This window comes from Sabethes cyaneus, chromosome 3, assembly GCF_943734655.1.
Source record: "Sabethes cyaneus chromosome 3, idSabCyanKW18_F2, whole genome shotgun sequence".
Taxonomy (NCBI): Eukaryota; Metazoa; Arthropoda; class Insecta; order Diptera; family Culicidae; genus Sabethes; species Sabethes cyaneus.
Window position 1 is genome coordinate 120217174 of NC_071355.1, and position 23152 is coordinate 120240325.

Sequence of the window (23152 nt, forward strand, 5' to 3'; positions counted from 1 at the left end):
AGGTTTGTCCGACTAGCACTGCGACACCTCCCTTGGCGAAATCCTGACGACTTGCCCCCATACGCAGACAGATGCCGTTTACTCGACCTAAACACACTAGAACATAGACGCAAGGTGCAACAGGCATTATTTGTAGCAAAAGTTATTAATGGTGAAATTGACGCCCCTAACTTACTATCAATGATCAATTTTCGCGCTTCGCAACGATCCCTGCGCTCGACGGGTTTACTGCAGACCCAATTTCATCGGACTGTGTTTGGATACAACGAACCAATTACTGAATGTGTAAGGACCTTTTCGAATGCGGAGGAATTGTTTGACTTTGGTGAACCGTCGCGCTTGTTTGCGCAGAGATTACGCAGATTTAATTTAGTATAAGATTTTATTCATGTAGACAATATTTTATGTCAGATGAAATATCCCTAATAAAAAAAAAAAAAAAAAAAAAACACATAGCAGCTCCACAGGTAGTACCAATATTAGAAGAGGCATGGTTTAGAAGGTACTCGGTACCAGAATTTCTGATTTCGGATAATGCCACAACGTTTCTTTCCAAAGAATTCAAAGCACTTCTTTCAAAATATGGGGTTCAACACTGGGCCACTTCCCGGCATCACAGCCAGGCCAACCCAGTTGAAAGGTTGAACCGCACCATAAATTCTTGTATTCGATCCTATGTAAAAATAAACCAAAAAGAATGGGATAGTCGCATTTCTGAAATAGAATATTGTTTAAATAATTCTCCACATAGTGCAAGTGGATTCTCCCCCTATCGGATTCTGTTCGGACACGAAATCATAAGTAAAGCAGAAGAACGCCGAATGGATAGGGACGAGGGAGATTTGTCTGAAGAGGAAAGAATGGAAAGGAAAAGGGAAATCGATAAAACTATTTATTCCATAGTACAGAAAAATTTAAGAAAAGCGCATGAAAAAGTTATAAATACCTACCATTTACGATCGAAGAACGTTGCACCGGTCTACACTGTCGGTCAGCGGGTCTTCAAAAGAAATTTCCGTCAGTCGTCGGCCGCCGAGGGATACAACTCCAAGCTGGATGCCCTGTATCTTCCGTGCACGGTTCTAGCAAGAGTCGGTACAAGTTCGTATGAACTGGCCGACGAAGCAGGGAAACCCATTGGGGTATTTTCTGTAGCCGATCTGAAGCCCGAATGATAAACAGCGACATTCTTATAGCCTTCAAAACTGGTGGCAGTGAAATACAAAACTGATACTGCGGACGTCTCTGCAAAAACACTGACCGTAAGAGAGTACACATGAGGATCCCGCTAACACTTTTGATAATTGATGCTTTTTCATAGCCTTGGTTTACCGTAGACACTTCCGATCGTCTCTTTCAAATGAAATTTTCCTGATCAGCAGAAACCCACGCGAACGAAGAAGCAATTCAACACCGATTAATGTAGGGAGAAATTCTGCGACTTTGAGCGCTCCAGGAGAAATTCCTTTTAACGACACAATCGAAGACGTCGTCTTGATAAACCGCAGAATATTTCGCGAAATTTCGGTATATTTTTGTAGAGGAAAAAAAAACACGAGAAATCAAGCGATTATCACTAGTTCCGTAGAAAAACGTGCAAATGAAACTCAGATGAAAATTTTTGACAATTCTCCACACGTAGGTGTAGTAGTGAAATGAGATCTCTGAGTTCTCTTTAGACTTCCATGCAGATTGCAGATAAGTAGAAAGATAGAACGAGGGTCACAAAGTCCGTAACCAGATAGTACTGGAATTGAATTTATGAAAATAAACTAATTACCAGTAAACACTGTCTGAGATAAAGAGGTGGGAATTTGTCAAATATTAAAAGTCTAGAGAGAGAGGAGGGGTCGATGGGGCATTGTAACCGATGGTTACAAGTTTTTGTATTGTCTCCGCCAATTTAGTATGCTATTTCAAACTGCTCGAAAACGCCCCTTCCTAAGTCCACCCCCGAGCAAACTGTCGACAGTTGGAGTGATAGCTCTCCAAGTCTGCGGACGGAGAGATGATTCCGAGAGGAAAGTTTGCTCCGATGTGGATAGCGAGTACCCATCGCTGGGCGAGCTGTCATCTGTGTGGGTTATAGCGTTCCACGTCTTATAGACGGATCGGTAACTCAGACGGGACGGCTCGACCAAATGGAACACAAGCATCGTATGGGTTATAACATTCCATGTCTGCGGACGGAACGGTAACTCACGGTGGGTAGCTTCATTAATACAACCACGAATACTCGCAACAGTATGGGTGATAACCATCCAAGCCTGCGGGCGGACGGATCACTCATACATAGCCGTGTTCAGAGGTATCGAAAATACAACTAAGGCATTCAATACCACAGGGGGATACTGCCGAGGGATTGTTGCCAAAAACGGCCTATTGTTTGAAATCGGAAAGCTTTTGCCCAAATTACAAACATAGAGAAGCTTTAAAAGGCTCAACGCAAATATTCAAACTTAATTCGATCTCGAAAATCTAACGAAGTTAGAGGTGCGCGCGGTGAGTCGTAATAAAAGTTTTTTTAAAATTATTGTGAGTTGTTGTATTGTTGTTTCATTGTGCAACGAGAAAGTGTTTAGTTTAAAGTGGAATAGGTAATTGTCCATTGTAAAAGAATAGAGTTAAGTGTGGTGTACAAGAATAGCTAATTGTCAAGAATAATTTTAATTGTAGTTCTACGAGATAACACCCACAAAAGGGAAACTAAAGAACCATATTAGTGAACCCAAATCATAGAAACAAAAGGTAAATTAAGTTTAAAAATGTGAAAGTTGCTGGTGTACATAAACCTAAGTTTATGGTTAATGAGATACTGTATCTGATACCCTCCGACAGGGCCTAGAGGGCCTTTTTGTTCTCGGTTCTATTCCACAGTTCGACGGAGTGCAGCGGTTAATCGCCTCCGTATTGATCGTCAGTGGCGGCAAGGGCCGGTTACGTCTACCATCGGCGCCGTTCGACGTTATTCACACCACCCGCGACCAGGGAGATCGACCCGTGCGTCCACGGGCTATTGAAGCCAGCTTCGAAGAGAATCATTCGGGGGCCTGGACAGGCCTAGCACGTCGGTGGAATCATCGCCGAATGGAGAGGAGCATCGTGTAAAACAGAAACCAACTTAGTGGTACACCAGCAAAGTCAAAAGCGCAAGTACAGTAGAATAAGAATTATAGGGCCCAGGGAAAGAATAAAACGGTACCGTAAATTGTTAAACCAGTTTTTGCCACAAAAAGCAACATTATCCACAATTTTACATCCGGTTTGCTATTCGTCTTTCCGAACTCAAAAAGGAGTGGTTAGTCCTCGTCGTTGAGTTTTCATTCGCAATTTTGATTGGTTATCTGGTTGGTCCTCAGCAGCATCAGGTCAAGTGGTTACATTTTCCCTCTGGTAAGATTAACACCCATGATTAATGGTTTATTTCGGCATCTGCTGTGTACGAGTGAAGTTACGTGCTTGTATTAATTTAGCCCCGAGACACACACCCTATTTCCCATCTGCATTTCCCTTCCCCAACCGCTGAGCAGTTAGAGGCTAACACTACTTCTAAACAGATAGCATTTAGCTTAAATTAGGTTAGCTTCCGTAGCTCGCGTCTTCCAACTGAAATGCAGTTTGACATGCAGATCCGTGGCCCAAAAAACCAGCGAAGTAACACTGCATATGATTTTTTTTCAAAGGCAATATGATAGGGCCTCCGGTGCACGTAGACAGTCGTTCATAAAAAAAAACGTGTCTCTTTAGCCGTCATGCGGCATTGGCTAGCAAATAAAGGCAACCCGCACTCCGGAACTGCTACTGTTAGGAAGGTGTTCCAGGTCAGTACGGGTTTGGCGCATCGAGCTTAGCAGACTAGTTATGCCCAATCGCAGGGTTGATGAGCGAATTCCCCACTTCAATCATAGCCGGTTTGCAGAATCTGGGAAAATAAGCAAACGGAGGCAGTTTAGCAGCGGTTAAAATCAAAGAATTAATATATTTGTTTCAGCTATTGTAAATTGTTTTTTTAAAGCAAACCTCGGAATTTACGATGCGGAAAAGTTTCTTGATATGTGTTTAATTCACATTGGCATTCTGATGGCCAGTTTTAAAGTGAAGAATGTTCTGAAAATCACTTTATAGGTATTTAGTTTATATCATGACGGATACAACTATGTTCTATTCGCCACGGTTACTGAGCTAATCAGAGCATAATTCATCTACAGTACCGCCCCGCTAATCCGACAAATTTATAGCCGGATTAGCGAATTTTGACTCGATAATCCGACAGTCAAACGGACGTCAGTGTGAGTTTGAAATGTGGTTTTGTTTACATCCATACGTAAACAACTCCGGAAATTTTTGAAAATATTTGTCGTAAGTACGCAATAACTATGTTTTATACGCGGTAATACTCAATTTCGTCAACAAAATACTTTGAAATTCTTAGTTAGTGTCGAAATAAGCGCAAGCATATCAGTCTATTGAGAATAGCAATGAAAATATTATAGCCATGGCAAAAATGAACGTAGTTAGAAGCAGCACCGTGTACCATTTCCATTTAGTTAGAAAGAGTGCCATTCTGACTTTAACGAAGAAGCCAAACGAAGGTAGTGTTCGATTGAAAGAAGTCAAGTACAATACGTATTAATTCGAAATTTTCCGGATTAGCGAGATCCGGACTATCGAGTCGTCGGATTATTGGGTGTCGGATTAGCGGGGGGATACTGTATAACATGAGTAAAGAACATTTGATATCTTAAACTGCATCCAGCATTCTACATTTGTATGGTATACAATGGTTCCCAATATTTCAAGATTTTTTAAAACTTATAAATATGATTTATAATCGCTTATAAATTATTACTGGTAAAAAAAGACACAGAATAGGTGATTATGTAGAGCCATCTGTCGATTCGATTGCAATCGGGCTCACAACTTTTAAATGAATCTTTTTTCTTTGGTAATTCGCACACCAAAAATGGTTTACAGCAAAAGCATAATTTTATGGCTTTCCGTTGCACATTTAAGGAGTCTAATTAGAAACGAAATGGATAAAAAAAGGAAAGGACGATGTTTGGTGAGCAGTTCTGTGCGTTGTTCATTACGCGTTAGGGGTTTTAACTATAGTTACTGTATATATAGTTCGGCGGATATAAAAATCGGGAGCCAATTAAACGTCAAAAGCGGAGCCAAACGTTTTTCAAAATTCGAATTGTGGGAGTAATGTTAATAAACACATTTTATTTTCATAAAACTAGCCATTTTCAACACCCGCTAGCGATTATTTTTCGTAAAAACCTGCACATTTCTCCATAATTTCAAATTAAATTTAAAAAATCAGGGATGCCAATCCGCCTGGTTTTCTATCCGCCGAACTATATATATAGTAACTATAGTTTTAACAACCCCAAGGTCTGGGCAGATCAACTGCTTAGCTGTCTACAGCCGTGCATTTGATATCAACGGGATGCTATTTCTAGCTTTTTACAAGTCAGTAATCAGGCTTCATTCTCGGTTTTTTGTTTAGTAGATGCTCATTTGACTACATCGCCTCAACAAACCAGAATACGAAAAAGTAGTGTAAAGGGCAACTATAGAGCTAATTATTATCTACATTATTGTTGAAGAAAGTATAGTTTTATCACAGAGAACAGACATCCAAGCGAAAGGTCCCCACTTGGATAAAACTTATGTCAAATTAGTTGGGAAACTATAGTGATGGTGTCGCTAAAGGCGCATAAAATTCCACACTAAACTCACAACAGCTAGCTTCTGGCGCTAACATAACGCATATAGTCCATATATACTAGCGCCAGAGGAGCCAAAGGTTGTCAGTGTGCAAATCAAAAGAATCATTTAGTTGGGAAACTATAGTGGTGGTGACGCTAGCATATTAGGTGATTTTAATTTGAAATTTTATCCAAGAATTCCCAGAAAATTTGTTCCTGAATGGTTGTCTGTTCTCTGTGGTTTTATCTTTTGTATATACGACGCTATGTGATTGCTACCCGGAAGAGCGGCATAGGTTAATCTAGATCGTGCAATAGTGGTAGGCAGAGGTGGCATAAACCGCAGCGCAGACCAAAAGACACACATTCTTAAACAAAACAACACTCGCCATGCGGTGTGTGTTCGCCCACAAATTCCCTTCAGTGTCTCTTTTGCTAAACACGCTCTTTCGTGTTTTATGCGCACCAAGAAAAGGCAACCGCAAACGCAGAGTGGTAAATTTGCTGCGTGCTTTACCACACCAAGAGCCGCACTCTGCGCGGCTGGATTGTACACCCTGCGCTGGGTCAGTTGAAGTGGTGTGATTGAAAAAAACATTTTTACTGTTGCGGTGCCTGATCCGTACTAACTTAACATAGATCATATTAGTTGTTCAGTGCAGCGTGTATTTTAAAAGGGCAGAAAATTTGTAAATACAAAACAATTTTTTTGCGCAATTCCGCACGGAGTGTGGCAAAGGGCAGCACCAAGTGCTGTTTGTCACTCACTGGGCGATTTTCACCGAGTGCTGTCGTTCGCTCCCACTCCGCTTTCGCTCGTACGCTGTGTGCATATTAGCTGTAGAGGTGTGTTGCCGAATCGCTCTGTGCGACAAGGCATAATATTGGAACATTGGGCGCATAGTGTGAGCGAATGACAGCCCTGGTGGTAGGTATATGATCAAAGGGTTAATTGAGGTTTCAGTAGTCAGGTTCTACCAAACAATTAGTTGTATGCCCGGATGGCCGAAGTTGCTTTCTTAGAAGCATAGTCTATGTGGGACAAGATGTGGGAGGTCCGGTTTAGTTTTTGATGCAGAATAATACCCAGAGGTTTGATTTAATTTTAAAAAAGATTTATCTTTACTGAAGCTTAGCTTAATATACTATTCAGTATAGGGAGAGCAACCGTAATAACGACTGCCTTGGTGGCGTTTATGTTAGGCCCTCTTGTAAGCACACCGCTCTCTAGGTGTTTAGTGCTCCTTGCCTATGACTTTACAGCGCCACTTTTATCTCTAATGATGAGCTCATGCTGTATTTTTTTAGTTGTAACTAGCTGACCCGACAAACTTCGTATTGCCACAAATTAACCTGTGTTGTACATAAATCATGAAACAAAGATCATCCGTGTCACAATCTCGAGTTTTGCAAGCCCCCCTGCGGGCGGAGCTCCCACATGCCAAATTTGGTTCCATTTGCTTGATTAGTTCTCAAGTTATAAGGAAATTTGAATTTCATTTGTATGGGAGCTCCCCTCTTAAAAGGGGAAGGGGTCGTAATTCACCATAGAAAAAATTTCTGCCATCTAAAACTCCCACATGCCAAATTTGGTTCCATTTGATTGATTAGTTCTCGAGATAAGAGGAAATTTGCATTTCATTTGTATGGAAGCCCACCCTATTAAAGGGGATATGCGCCATAACTCGCTTTCTAAAGAAGAGAGGGGTCTCAATTCACCATAGAAAAAATGGTTGCCTCCAAAAACACCCACATGCCAAATATGGTTCCATTTGCTTGATTAGTTCTCGAATTATGAGGAAATTTGTATTTCATTTGTGTAGAAGCACCCCCTCTTAAAGTTGGGAGGGGTCCTAATTCACCATAGAAAATATTTTTGCCTCCAGAAACACCCACGTGCCAAATTTGGTTCCATTTGCTTGATTAGTTCTCGAATTATGAGGAAATTTGTATTCCATTTGTGTAGAAGCACCCCCTCTTAAAGTTGGGAGGGGTCCTAATTCACCATAGAAAATATTTTTGCCTCCAAAAACACCCACATGCCAAATATGGTTCCATTTGCTTGATTAGTTCTCGAGTTATGAGGAAATTTGTATTTCCTTTGTATAGGAGCCCCCCCTCTAAAAGTTGGGAGGGGTCCTAATTCACCATAGAAAATATTTTTGCCTCCAAAAACACCCACATGCCAAATATGGTTCCATTTGCTTGATTAGTTCTCGAGTTATGAGGAAATTTGTATTTCCTTTGTATAGGAGCCCCCCCTCTTAAAGTTGGGAGGGGTCCTAATTCACCATAGAAAATATTTTTGCCTCCAGAAACCTCCACATGCCAAATTTGGTTCTATTTGCTTGATTAGTTCTCGAGTTATGAGGAAATTTGAATTTAATTTGTATAGGAGCCCCCCCCTCCTAAAGTGGGTAGGGGTCCCAATTCATCATAGAAAAAAAATTTGTCTCCAAAAAAACCCACGTGCCAAATTTGGTTCCATTTGCTTGATTAGTTCTCGAATTATAAGGAAATTTGTATTTCATTTGTGTAGAAGCACCCCCTCTTAAAGTTGGGAGGGGTCCTAATTCACCATAGAAAATATTTTTACCTCCAGAAACCTCCATGCCAAATTTGGTTCCATTTGCTTGATTAGTTCTCGAGTTATGAGGAAATTTGTATTTCGTTTGTATAGGAGCCCCCCCTCTTAAAATGGGGAGGGGTCCTTATTTACCATAGAAAATATTCTTGCCCTCGAAAACTTTCACATGCCAAGTTTTGTTCCATTTGCTTGATTAGTTCTTCAGTTATGAGGAAATTTGTATTTCATGTGTATAGGATCCCCCCTCCTAAAACGGGGAGGGGTTCCAATTCATCATAGAAAAAAATTTTGTCTCCAAAAACGCCCACATGCCAAAATTTGGTTCCATTTGCTTAATTGCTTCTCGAGTTATGAGGAAAATTGTGTTTCTTTGGTACAGGAGCCCCCCCTCTTAAAGTGTGGAGGGGTCCTAATTTACTATAGAAAATATTCTTGCCCTCGAAAACCTTCACATGCCAAATTTGGTTCCATTTGCTTGATTAGTTTTCGAGTTATGAGGAAATTTGTATGGAAGCCCCCCCTTTCAAAGAGGAGAGCAGTTATAATTCCCCTTATAAAGAGGGGAGGGGTCTCAATTTACCATAGAATAAATTCTTGTCACCGAAAACACCCACATGCCAAATTTTGTTCTATTTGCTTGATTAGTTGTCGAGTTATGCAGAAATTTGTGTTTCATTTGTATGGGAGCCCCCCCTTTTAGTGGGGGGAGGGGTTTCTAACCATCACTAAAACCTTTCCTGGCCCCAAAAAACCCTCTACATGCATATTTTCATGCCGATTGGTTCAGTAGTTTTCGATTCTATAAGGAACATACGGACAGACAGACAGACAGACAGAAATCCTTCTTTATAGGTATAGATTTGTTAGTTTATTTCTTACGGTAGGCTGTTAGTTTAAAACTTTTATATCACGTCAAGGAAAATTCATCAAAGAAAATAGGTACAATGTGACTAAATAGAACATACAAATTAGACAAGAACTATTCTTAATAAGGAAGCCATAACATAAAACAATTAAACCAGTCTTTTTGTAGTTTTTGAGGGCAGACAGAGTTGGTTTCAATTTAGCGTCTATTGGGCGACCATTCCAGCATGTGGCTCCGTACATGAGTACGTTTTTTCCACTGCTTGTTGTATGCCTAGGAATGATGAGGCGTCGCATTCGTTGTTGCTGTCCGGGTAGCAGATGCTGTTGAAGTGAATTGCTGTTGGTTGATTACCGTAGTAGGCCTGTCGTATGAAGCAACATATTCTAACCAGGTTTCATTTTCAGTTTTTTGCTCAGTAGATGCTCATTTGACTGCAACGCCTCAACGTAACAGAATTCAGAAAAGTTGTGTAAAGGACAATTGTAGACCTAATTATTACCTACATTATTGTTGAAGAAAGTATAGTTCTATCTTTGTATTTACGGCGCTATGTGGCTGCTACCCCGTTGGTAGCAAAAAGAGCGCTCATTTGGCAACCAACGGGGTAGCAATCGCATAGCGCCCTAAATACAAAAGATGAAACTATACTTTCTTCAGCAATAATGTAGACAATAATTTGTTCTACAATTGCCCTTTACGCTACTTTTTTGAATTCTGTTTAGTTGTGGCGCTATAGTCAAATGAGCATCTAATGAGCAAAAATGCGAGAATGAAGCCTGATTCTAACTCGGTAGTTAGAAGGTAGATCGACTCCGAGGATAGAATTTCGAACAGCTGCGGTTGTGTCTCGTCGCTGCAGCTTGTAGACAAACCGTACAGCTGATTTGAAACATCGTTGTAATTGATCTTTTAGGGTTGCCAACAATCCAGGATAGTATACAATATCGCCATACATAAAGATGGGCATTACCACCGCTTTCAACTGCTTACATCGTGTCTGCAGTGAAAGCACCGTGGAAAACCGGCGAAACGTGCACAGAACGTTGTAAGTTTTCATGACGACGTCGTTCACTTGATGAGCCCAAGTCAAACTGCGATCTAGTTTCAGTCCAAGGTTCGTTACTTGTAACGAACTCACGTGTATATAGCTATTAGAATTTATTTAATATTTGCCAAGATTCCATTACCAGTATTATTAACATTATTTGTAAATTTAAATATTAGTTCATTTTTCATGTCGCTACTCTCCAAGTAAATTTTCAATTAAAACCTGTGGTCGGCAAAACCGCGCACCGACTCACAAAATCAAATCAAATTTGAATACGTGCTGCTATCAGAATGATATCCCAGACGCTCGCTTGCGTTGCCTAATTTGCCTATCATCGCTAACTCGATCGAGGAGGTTGATCTGTCGATAAAGGCTGATGACCCGCCCGCAGTCGGGAGAATGTTTCACTTTGCTCTCTAACCTTGGGGGGTTGGTCGGGTTGACAAGATGCAAGCCGTACGCTAGAAGAAGATTACTTTAACCGAAAATGCAACTTTGTACTTTCGAACACAGCGATAAAGAATTTCGTTAGGCAGGTTTCGATCAAGGACGGTTATCTGAGGATCACCTTGCCCTGATCTTTCACTTTAATCTGACCCGTGGAAGAGGCAGGAGTTGTCCGTAATTTCGACTCGCGACGTGATTGGAAGTAAAGGTAGTGAAACACATGGAGATTCTTTTTCTAGCCAGATAAGCAGTTTTTCCCTTTCCCATAAATAGGCAGTGATAGAACGTTTCGCTTTTTAAAAGTGCTACCCGTGTGCGACCGCAGTTCGTGCCTGCAAGTGTGCTGCGAGAGGTAGGGCACCTATTTTTGCCAAAAGGCGGTGTGCGTAAAATTGCGTGTGGTTTTCTTTCAAATTTCGGATGATGGATTCGCCACGGAACACGTCATCGACTTCTCCTGGCCCCACCGTCAGCTCTAAGTTTTTCCGGCCCGCTACAACGCCGGACGAGGGTAGCGTCGTCAATTTGCGCCCTGTACGGGATAGGCTGGCCGAACAGCAATCGGCAGCATCCAACACACAGCAAGCAACCAGCCAGCATCGAGTGAGACTACTAGCGTCGAGTAAAAGCAGCCAATTTCACAAACCGTGCTTCGTTAACAGCAGGAGTAAATTTCGGGATCCGCGTGGCGCAGATCAGATAGATCGCGTATTGCCCATGATAGCGATGGCGGCCCCGCCATTTTCTTAGAAACCTCGTGGACTACCAAGCAGCAACGGTAAACCTCATGTAAGCCCCGGGAATTGAGTGAGTACATTTTGTTTGATTTATTGTCCATGCGCATGTGACTTGAATAGGGCCGAGACCCTAACCAAACTAACAGCAGCCGGTCGGTAGCAACCCACCGCACCGCACAGCGAACGTACGTTCTTTTTTTTGCACACACCGCTAGCTAGAACAGAAGAAAGATGGGAAAGGATAGATTGAAATGATTAGGCCTAGGCAAGTAGAGAGAATAAATCGATCGAATAAACCATGTTAAGAAATGCGAAGTGGAGTGTTTGATGATTGCCAATTTTCTCAAATATAAATCTGTAGTAGTACTATAGAAGGCGCATTTAAGTTATGAAACGAACCTCCATGCAGTAGGCTTGAAAGGGATCTTTTCATGTGTTCGGTTTTCGTTCACTAGTAGTTTTGGGTATTTTTCTACTGGGGCGGCTGACTCCGGAATCAGCCAAGGACTCTCTTCAATCATTTTGCGGTCATTTCTAGGTGGAAGCTGGACTCGGCCAGTGATGATAAACCCCGTCCCTTTTGCTGTCTTGCGTGAATTCAAAAACTGTTGTTTTTAAGTGCCAGGTTGTACTGTAGGTCAAGTTTTCCGACGTGGCCATACGGAGTATAGCACCACGTGTTTAAGTCTGCCATCCCGCTTCCCTTCCCGAACTCGGGATAAAAGTGAAACTCTCCCTGCGAGAGTCTCAGGCTGGGCAACCGTTAATCTCGGTGGGTGGTCTCTCCTTCGGAGAGTGGCGCTTAAGCCACCTGCTTATTAATCGGGTAGCGAGCAGGCGGACCGGTTACATACTTTATTAGAGAGTAACACTGTTTCACCACAAAAATGTAATACTGGTTTGTGGTAGTATTGGCCCAGTCTTACTCCAGCGCCTCTGTGGTTCATAGGTACACGGGTACCAACGAGCCACGTGCCCTAGCGGGTGTTGTGGGTTCGAATCCGGTTATAATCTCAGATTATAGCTTGGTTCGACCCATGCACCTTCCAGCATTGGACAAAAGATAGGAGTCACAAAGACAACTTGTTAAGCGTAGCTACCTATTACCCCCCTTCCTTTCCACTCTTTCCCACCATTCCCAAAAAATTCTTCTTCATTACTTTCCCTTACCGTCCCTTCATCAATTGTAGAACCATCATTTCAAAAAATAGTAATACAGTGGTAACCCGATTTTGTCACTCCCCGATTTTGTCACCCCCGATTCTGTAAGGTTTTGGCCCGATTTTGTCACGCTTTTGATTTTTCAAACGCTTAGTTTGAAAATCATTTTCAAACATGTCAAATGCGTTAAAACACTGTGAAAAGAACTGTTTTGAATATCGTGGAGTTTCCACAAAAGTTGTTTCTTATCTCCACAACTATAATAGCTAGAAGGTCACTTTCTTTGGCAAAGCTCTTTATAATAATCCTCTCAAAAATTTTGTAGAACATTGTTTTACTCTATCTCTTACTACTTGAAAAATAAATTTTCTATCTTACTTTTAGGGGGTTAATCAAAGAATCGTTCATACCATAAAAAAGAGCTTTTTACGCTGTGAAATTTCTCTGAACATAGTTAACCAGTATAATCAACCATTTCGGCGCAATTAAAAAACGCTTGTTTTCACACCTGTGGGACCTGCGCTGTGAATAGGTGACAAATAGACTAATCTCAAGTTTTTAGTCTTGACCTTGAAATTCGGTCATACATATATATTATTATTTTTTGAAACGATGGTTCTACAATTGATGAAGGGACGGTAGGGAAAGAAATGAAAATTTTTGGTGAAGGTGGGGAAGAGCGGAAAGGAAGGGGGGTCAGATCTCAGATTACGGCTTGGTTCGACTCATGCACCTTCCAGTATTGGACAAAAGGTAGGAGTCAAAATGACTACTTGTCAAGCATAGCTACCAATACCCCCCCCCCCCTTTCCTTTCCGCTCTTCCCCACCTTCACCAAAAATTTTCATTTCTTTCCCTACCGTCCCTTCATCAATTGTAGAACCATCGTTTCAAAAAATATTAAGGTGACAAATGTCCACAGAGAGGTAGAAGGAAGTGCGAAATGTGCTAAAAGTGATCAGAATGAAATATATGTTGTTCGTTCTAAGTTATCTGCAAAAAAAATTAAAATGAAAAAAATTCCCGATTTTGTAACTGTCCCGTTTTTATTACCCCTAAATTCATTATGGGGGTGATAAAATCGACTCATTACTGTATATGCCTGACCGCATTTCAAGGTCAAAAGGCTAAAACACGAGTTTGGTCAGTTTTACTGAAGATGGCTTGAGTTTTCTTTGGGTTAGGGGCCAACCGGTTTGCATCGGCCCGGTGCACAATGGCTGGTATGAAAATGATATGGTTTGGAACAGGATGATTTGATTACGCAACAAGCATTTCTAAAATCCTTTTTTGTCCACCTGGAAGTGTTATTAACCTTTTCTCATGCTGATACTACGCCAATTGCGGTTCAAGTTATTCGTTTACGATACAGGACGGTATTTTCTCTCTATTTAACTAAATACGGTGGCATTATTGAGCCAAACATTCAGAGATGTTTACAATAGTTTTGCTGCTGGATAACCGAAAAAAGCATTCTTCTTTACCTTTTCTTTGTTTGTAAAACAGCAATTGAAAATTTGCAAATATACTTCAGCAAATCTGGTTTGATGGGCAGCGAAATTGCCAAGCAATGGATGAAGTAGGTAGCTAGGTGTTGGGAACAACATTTCGATACATTGTTGAATGGTCAACAAGACTCAACTCGCTCCGCTCAACAGAAATAGGACAACGACTGAAGATGATGGACAAGCTGTGGATCCACTAACTTTGGACGAGGTTATAAAAGCAGCGAGATAGCTGAAAAATGGCAGAGCAGCTGGAAAGTATGACATCCCTGCTGAACTTTTGAAAGTCGGGAGCGAACTTTTGAAAGAACGGGCGCAATCCATCAGGTTATACTAAAAGGTATAGACTGAGGAGGAAATTCCTACGGACTGGTTAGAAGGTCTTTTGTTCCCTATTTACAAAAAAGGTCATTGACTCGAATGCAACAATCACCAAGGCATTAATTTCCTCAATTATGCATACAAACTTCTCTCCAGTATCCTGTGTCTCAGACTGATGCAGTTGCAGGAAATCTTTGTTGGCGAATACCTGTGCGGTATTCCAGAGAGACGCTCCAAGACGGACCAAATGTTCACCTTGCGACAAATCCTCGATAAGTTCCGGGAATTCTACTTGCAGAATCACCATTTGTTTATAGACTTCAAGGCGGCGTACGGTTCTGTGAAACGCAATGAGCTGTGTCAAATTATGCTCGAACATGGTTTTCCAACAAAACTGATAAGGCTGGAAACGTTCTATTGTTAATTGTTCCAATCAAGCATTAGGATAGCGGGTGAAACATCGGACTCATTTGTGACACTAGATGGTTTGAAGCAAGATGACGGGTTATCGAATTTGCTTTTCAACATTGTATTGGAAGGTCCTATTCGAAGGGCAGGCATGTAGAGAATCGGTGTCATCTGCACGAAATCTCATATGCTCCTAGCGTTTGCGGACGACATCGGTATCATCGGTGTTAACCGTAGAGCTGTGGGAACAGCGAATACGCGTCTTGAAGTGGAAGCTGCGCGAATGAGGCTTTTCATAAATTCTTCTAAAACAAAGTATATGTTGGCCCGTGGGCGTTGGACCTGCGGTGGTGATAGTTGGAGATACTTTTGAAGTGGTCGACGAATTTGTTTACCTTGGTATGTTAATGGCAACAGTGCCTTTTACGGATTACGTAGCCAGCTGAAGTCCCGTAGCCTGCAACTCCCTACAAAACTCGCGTCCTATAAGACGCTAACTCTCCCGGTGGTACTCTACGGCCACAAATCGTGAAAATTGAAAGAAAGCGGCCGACGAGCTCTTGTTGTTTTGAAGTAGGACTACTTCTTTGATTTCTATATTGGGGTGCACTTTAGAAAAACGAAAAGGGAACATGTAACGAAAAGTGGTTATGGTTTTCACGCTTATAACTCAGTCATCCGTCAACAGATTCTAGAGATATTGGTATCAATCGATTGGAAATTTTTCAAAAAATCCATAACAATACAATAGATTCCTTGTTTCCCAAACAGACGTTTAATAATTAAGAAAATATTAGACGTATATTCATTATTTCATTATTTTCATGTTTTTGCCTTCCCACGCCAATGCTTCCCAAGCACAGATGACAGAAATATATACGAGATGAGCTATGGGTTAAGCTGACCTTTGATTGTATTTAAATTACGCTCTATAGAATCCGCTCGAAAATTATTGAGCTTCAGTGGGTGCTGCTTGCTCGGAATAAGGCATCGAAGACATTCAATTTCACCAAGCAAGACGCCAACAAACCGAAGAAGCCACCGACTCGCCCGCCAGCGAACGATATGGTTTTTTTGCTATCAATACCCAGTAAAATCAATGGATCCTCGCTGCAAGCCGTTAGAAGTAAATCGCCGCTAGCCACAATTGTGACGTTCCAAGGTTGGACACGTTTGTGAAAAAGGTTTTGAAATTAGCTGTCGAAAAGCTGGTCCAAACAAAAAGAACAGGCGCTTCCGATTTGTTCAAGGTTGATAAAACGGACGAAAACAATATCTTTGCTAACTGCTGCAAAGGCGGCTCCGATTAAAGCTGTACTACTGGAGTAAATATGCGGGTGCCCCCGAACAAAAATCTACTAAGCCAATGAAAACCGTAGCAAAGGCATCGAAAGCCCCAGTCAAAGGAAGTCGTTCCAGCGGAGAAGGTGCCCGAAAAAAACTGTTGCCTAGATGTAAATTTCCTCGATTTACATTACAAATATCTGGTAGAAAACAATCAGTTCTTTTAAGAACTACTGAATAAAAGTATACGAAGCAGTTAAATTGATTTTTCTCACATTTTAAAGTGATGGCAGTTTAGTATGAGCGCTCGAAGTATGAGCCCGTCAGAAATTACATGTTTAAACTGTATCAAGACAAAACTGCCGAAGAATATTTCTGAACAAAATTGTTCATATACCTACACATGCAAAATAATACGAATTTAAGATTCTTTCTAAAAACATGAAACGAGTAAGCCACATTATCTGGCAAAAGAATACTGCGCCACTTCGTAATTCGAGACTAAGCGTTTAGTGAGAAAATCGAATTGCATCTTCATTTATATATTAGGCCCTAAAAAGGGCTAATTGTTGTATAGTTACAGAAGCCTGACCAGATACATTTACTATAGGCCGGTATAGTTTGGTACCTTCCGAGACGGCGCGCTTGGCAAACTCACCCGGCACAACCACACACAACTGTGAGTGCACGTCTGCCATGCCCGTTGCCGTGCCATCCCTGTCGGCATTAAATGAAAGAAAATGGCGTTGCTCTCCTAGTGGCGTGGCTTCTTTTTCTTTTTCCTATCGCGCTTTGCGGCCTTTCCACTGGTTTTCGGTGGCATGAAGACGATGCTTCATTCATATTAGGTTGCTCTGCAGAAACTGGTAGCTCTTCATTAAGGAAGCACCGGACACCGGTTTTGTTCAAACAATGTACGGAGTACGGTTTCGCTGTACCGCCTTTCTTTCGTGTCTATGATTCTCTGCCCTACGTTGATCCGCCTTTGTTACAACTTGCTGCCGTTTGCTTTGGTATATAATCAGAAGTAAGCCGGCGAACGGCATCATTTTCGCATTGGCATCAGTACGGTACAGAACAGACAGAGAGTTGCGATTATATCTCCCTCACTGGACTCGGCAAACTGGTAAAACGCAGCGCAGCGGCAGCCGATCATTGTTTGGTGTAGAGTGCGCCGAACGCGTTGGTACCGGAGCATCGATCTATTATCAGCTATATTAGAATATTTGGTTGCGGGAGAGGAAGAGCTTGAATCAATGGAAAATGCTCTGTCCGGTAACCATTGTCACCATTGCCCTGGGAGGTGTTGTTTCAAACATTCAAGCCATTCTGCTGGCCGGATTTTCAACCACATAAATCCACAACCCGTCCTTTTTAGGACGAACGAATTTGTTTATGAAGAGATGAAAATTTTCTGTAAACTAAATATCTTTAATTAAATTTCCAAATGTCGCTGATTCTTTAAATCATGAAGAATTTCTTCTGATTTGATCTATAAAACGTTAAATATGTGGTGACTCACCATGCGGTCTTCTAACTCATGACGTTGCTTTAATTTTATTTTTGCTAAAAATTTTTGCCTTCCCACGCCAATGCTTCCCTAACACGGATAAAAGAAATATATAGGAGAAGAGCTATGGATTAAATTCCCTTTGAATTGAATCAAAGTTTGATTGTATTTAATTTACGCTCTATAGAATCCGCTCGAAAATCGTATAGCTTCAGCTGTTGCTACTTCCCCGGAATAAGGCAACGAAGACATCCAAATTCACTAAGCAAGACGCCAATAAACCAAAGAGTCAACGGATCCTCGTTGCAAGCCGTCCAGAAGTATATCGCCGCCAACTACAATTGTGACGTTTCAAGGTTGGACACATTCATGAAAAAGGCTTTGAAGTTAGTTTTCAACAAGAGAAAGCTGATCCAAACAAAGAACTGGCGCTTCCGGTTCGTTCACCTACCAAACTTGCTAGCGAGAAGCAAGATTACTAAGTCAATGAAGACCATAGCAAAGGCATCGAAAACTCCAAAGCCAAAAAAAGTTCTAACGGAGAATGCGGTCCGAAAAAAGCTGCTGCCAAGCAGTAAATTTCTTCCATTCGTATTATTAACAGCTGGTAGAAAACAATCAGTTCTTTTAAGAACTACTGAATAAGTATATGAAGCAGTTGAATTGATTTTGCGAACGGCATCATTTTTGCGTTGTTTGGGTTACAAATAATAATGAGAGTTACGATTTTATCTCCCTGTACGGACGCGGCAAAGGTGGTAAAACTCGGCAGCAGCCGATTATTGTTTGGTGTGGAGTGGAAATTACGCCGACCGTGTTGGATTCGAAACATCGATCTATTATTGTCAATTGCAAGGAAAATTGTCCAATCAATAAGTGCGCAATCGCTCATAAAAGTGCTATTTTAGCTTAAATCGTATCGGTCTCTTCGGCGCACTTATTGCTTGGAAGATAACGAAAAATTTCATGTCATCGGCAGACAGTTAAATTACAGGTACCAGTGATATCTAAAATCTTACCACTTACTAAACAACCGCAACGGTTCTAATCTTCCTTTGACAACTAGCAGGTTGATTGTTGTAAAATTTATCCTAACGATCATAAACATAACAGTCTATTTTGATTACAGATCCTACCAGTAGCGTTTGTCCGGTAAACAGTATTCCCACCATTAATCCTCACCCCAATAGCCCATCGAAAGTTGACAATGGACACTACGAGTCAGAAATTTGAGAATTAGAGATTAACAAACGGACCTTTTCAGGTCCACCATATAAATTAGCTGAAGAGTTGAAATTATGAATTTCTCACATGTAAGAAAACAATTCTTTAATGCGCAACTTGAGCATCTATATATGAAATTCATACAAAAATCACCGGCTTTAGCATTGGGAGACGTATTGCGCTACATTCGTAGTCCTACTTCAAGCCTGCGCCCGTGCCACTTGGCATGGACCCTTGTACTTTTTGATCATTTTCGCGATCACTTCTTGGCGGCATATCAGAAAAAAGAGTGTGAACCAGTAAACCAAGATGCGGATATTGTGAAGCGACTAAACCACGGCAAACTAAAATGGGCTGGTCACACAGCAAGGATGTTGGATGAGAGACCAGCGAAAACAGACCGCATACCCGTTGGATGAGCGCTGTTGACATAGCTGCTAAAGCAGCGGGTGTTAGGGGCTACTGGAGAGCGGCAGCCCAAGACCGAGAAATGTGGAGACGGCTTCTGAATTCGGCATGGATTCGATAAGTGGATTGTCGTCAAAAAAGTCAAGTAAGTAAAGGATGAAAGAGGTGTCATTGGACATAGTTGAAGATGACAGAGTTTTAAAAATTAATTCGTGGTCCGGTTATAAGCAAATGATAGAGTAGCTAAAAATCGCTCAGAAAAAATCAGAGGGTTGTGTACAAGACACGACCGCATATATAGGTGACGCAGGACTACGTAAGTCTCTTTGTAGTTATAGTAGCATGTATTCATGCTTGTAATCATTCGATTCTACATGTATACATGCTATATGCAACATATAAACATGCTACATGCGTTGTATGTAACATTTATCAAAGTAGTAACATTGCATACGTTCAATTCCCAAAAGATTGTGCATTTGAAAACAATTTAACAAAATCAAGAACACAAACTATTACTTTCCTGCTACCTTACAGAAATTAAAGATTGTTTTTATTATCCACGGTTTCCCATGTTGAAAGGATTTTACCAATTGAATCCTATTTTGTCAACAGCACATCTTTTCACTACACTTCTAATGAAACGGCAAGATTGCGTATCGATACCGAATAATATTATAACCGAACATTACAGCTGTAGCACATTTTTCCAAATTCCATCACAGATATCAAATTCGCCGAGGTTTAATCGTCACGCAGTAAAGAATTTGCGATCTGTTGGAACAATGAACTTGTAATTTTTTCTGGCACACTTCCCTAACACAGACATCAGATTGGACTAGGTTTAATCGCGTTCGTAAGAAATCTATTGGCACGAGGGGGCTATGTCACTCTCTCTGGCGTACTTCCCAAGCAAGGACATCAAAATGGTCTAGGTTGAACCGCGATGTTAAGAAATCTTGTTGAAATGAGGAAAGTTTGTCACTTGTTTCGGCTTACTTCCCAAGCACAGATATCAAATTGGTATAGGTTTAGATCATCGTAAAGAATCTTCTAACCAATCACGAAGCGAGAATTCTGGTAAAACATAGGTTCATTATTTTCAGTTTTTCAATAGTTCAACATCAAGAATCCATACTTTTCTTCATTTGGGTCAATTCTTAGAAGATTTTCCGATCGATTGGTGTAAGAATATTGAAAATCGATCGGAAAACCGCTGAGCTATTAGCGCTCAAAACCTTTCATTTTTCGTGACGCTCGCTTTTTTTGAATGACACCCTATCTCAAAACTTGCCGTAAGACGTAGTCCTACGTCAAAATTGAAAATCATTTTACTTCCGCCTGACTCATCTTCGGTTCTGTAAACGGCAGATATATACAGTAATCGGCCATTTAAGGGGCAATTCTAGACATGCTTTGGTACCAATGCTTGAAAGTTTTTATCATGATATCATGGTATCGGACCGACTTCATTGATGAACATCCATATGAATTTCTTCTTTGATTTTAAGTCACCGCAAGATCACTATCTTCAGGTTTAGTTGAAAATTGACAACTAAACCTGAAGATAATATCATTTTCTTTTTGATCTGTTACTTAAACGTTCCGGATATTCACAATGTACCATGCACCTCCATTAAGTCAAATGCCCATACAAATTTCAAGTTAAGTTTTCTCAAAAAAGTTCCATAGACTACACCTATACGAGTAGTGCAGTGAAGTTCTAGATCGACAGGACTACACTATGGTGTATATGGTTAAGCTCTAAGCCTGTGACGGATAGTGATGTTTCCTTGTAAGTGACAAAATTCTTATTCCGAGGAAAACGTAATGTAAGATGTAGCTTAGGAAATCGCTGATCTTTTTCTGTCATTAACTCATTTTTTTTCAAATTTTGCGACTTGGTCCGGTCTGATTTAGCGCCGACCAACTGTAAATCTCGGATGACACCTTTGTCACGAACTGGAGTTTTGCAAGGTTCTGAGGAGTTCAAGCTGTGATGATTGATTTTGGCATAAGTTTTTGGAGCGTCTTAGTAGAATACGAAACCTGGAAATTAAATAAAAAGAAAACTTATCCAATTTAGTTCTATTCTACTATGTATATTTTATTCTTGACAGATACGTATTTCGCCCACGACTTGCACTTGAAGGCTTCCTCAGTGTCTGTTTTCGAACTTTCGAAAAAATGAATGAGTGGGCGAAATACGTATCTGTCAAGAATAAAATATACATAGTAGAACTAAATTGGATAAGTTTTCTTTTATTTAATCTCCAGGTTCATTTTGGCAGTTACGTAACGATGAAAACATGAGTAGTTTGATATACAAATTTTCAATTCTATTTCACAATAAAGTAGAAAACACATCGCCTCATTACAACGCCAGATAAAATAAAGCTGATAACATTAAAATATTCTTCGTGATTGTGATTTCGTCGGATACCATTTCGCTGAAAACCAATTCTCAGTTGACCATAATGTAAAATATACTGTTTCGCGGAAAGTACCATTTCACGGGTGTGATCTCCTCCTTACTCGCTGTCGCTCGTTCGGACCCAACTGAAGGAAAGTAATAGAGGTCAGCAGACCTAAGAAAACAAGTAAACATAGATAGAGGTGATTCCTGCGGAGGGTTACGCTCCCACAGTGGTCGGAGCTTCCGACGGTGGGTTGCCTATCGGCACACCCGCGGAATGTGGCCGTCTCGCCCTAAATCATCTAGTGTTAAAATAAATTTCTCGAGTTCGATTAGTTTTTGAGTTATGCAAAAATGTCTGTCTTATTTGTATAACAGACCACCCTCCCCCTTCCAGAAGGGAGAGGGGTCTCAAACTACAATAGAAACAAATCTTGCCTTCAAAAACCACCACATGCCAAATTTGGTTACATTCCATCTATATATATAGTTCTCAAAAGCTTATTTTTATGTTTTTTCTTGTTTTAGGTTCTGTGCAAATAAAAACTTATACAGAGAGATCGGCAATTTGTTCAACATGTCAGAAACAACCTTTTTTAAATGCATGACTAACATCTTGGACTTTTTTACGATATCTCCTCAACCGTGATTCTATTTCCAGAAATGGAAGCAGAGAAGCAACGAGTTGCGACTGGTTTTAAAGAGGTTCGAATAGAATTTAATTTTTATTATAGTTTATAGTCTATTTTTCTTTTTATTCTATAGATCGCTGGCATTGAAGGCGTGGTTGGCTGCATTGATGGCTGTTATATATATATTAGAAAACCCGCCAATAAAATCCGATCGACATATGACAACCGGCATGACTTACTTTCTATTACGCTACATGGAGTCTGTGACTCAAAAAGAAGATTCATTGATGTTTGTGTAGGGTCACCCAGTTGTATTCACCATTCACGAATTTTCTCGCTGTCCCCAATCAGTGAAAAGCTACAGGTGTAATAATTATCAAACACAGTTTAATTAACGTGTAAAAACCTTTTTATTTACTGTTTGTATATATACAACTGGAGTGTATCAAGGACTATTCTCGACTGACGCAGTTTGGTTTTAGCTGTACATAAGTGGCCCTAGCGTAGCGATAGCGGCAATTCACGTATTAGTGTATGTGTGAGAGAGAGAGAGAGAGCGAATGAAAACTATGCACTGAGCAAAATTGTTATATTTATTACACGCATTTTTTTTAAAGGCTCAAAACAGTGAAAAAATATACTAATATTGCCAACGTCCATATCGATTTGGAGGAATAATTACACGGCCACTGCGGGTTACTAATGTTGGACTAGCAGGCTCGTCTGGTGTTATGTCCGATAATGACTCAATATCGGATTCAGAATTGCTGATGGTTTTAAAATCAGAGTCGTATGTATCGTTATGATAGTCGCCAGTGTTTACAGTTTGGTTAGAGTGACTATATACAGAGTGGCGACAAGGTCAAAATTGGAATGATAATT

At 40.7% G+C, this 23152-nt stretch overlaps 1 pseudogene; it reads left to right on the plus strand.

The window, feature by feature from the left end:
- The window catches only part of LOC128740076 (putative nuclease HARBI1), a 34565-nt pseudogene extending 11925 nt beyond the window's left edge, over window positions 1–22640 (plus strand).
- The last annotated feature ends 512 nt before the right edge of the window (window positions 22641–23152 follow it).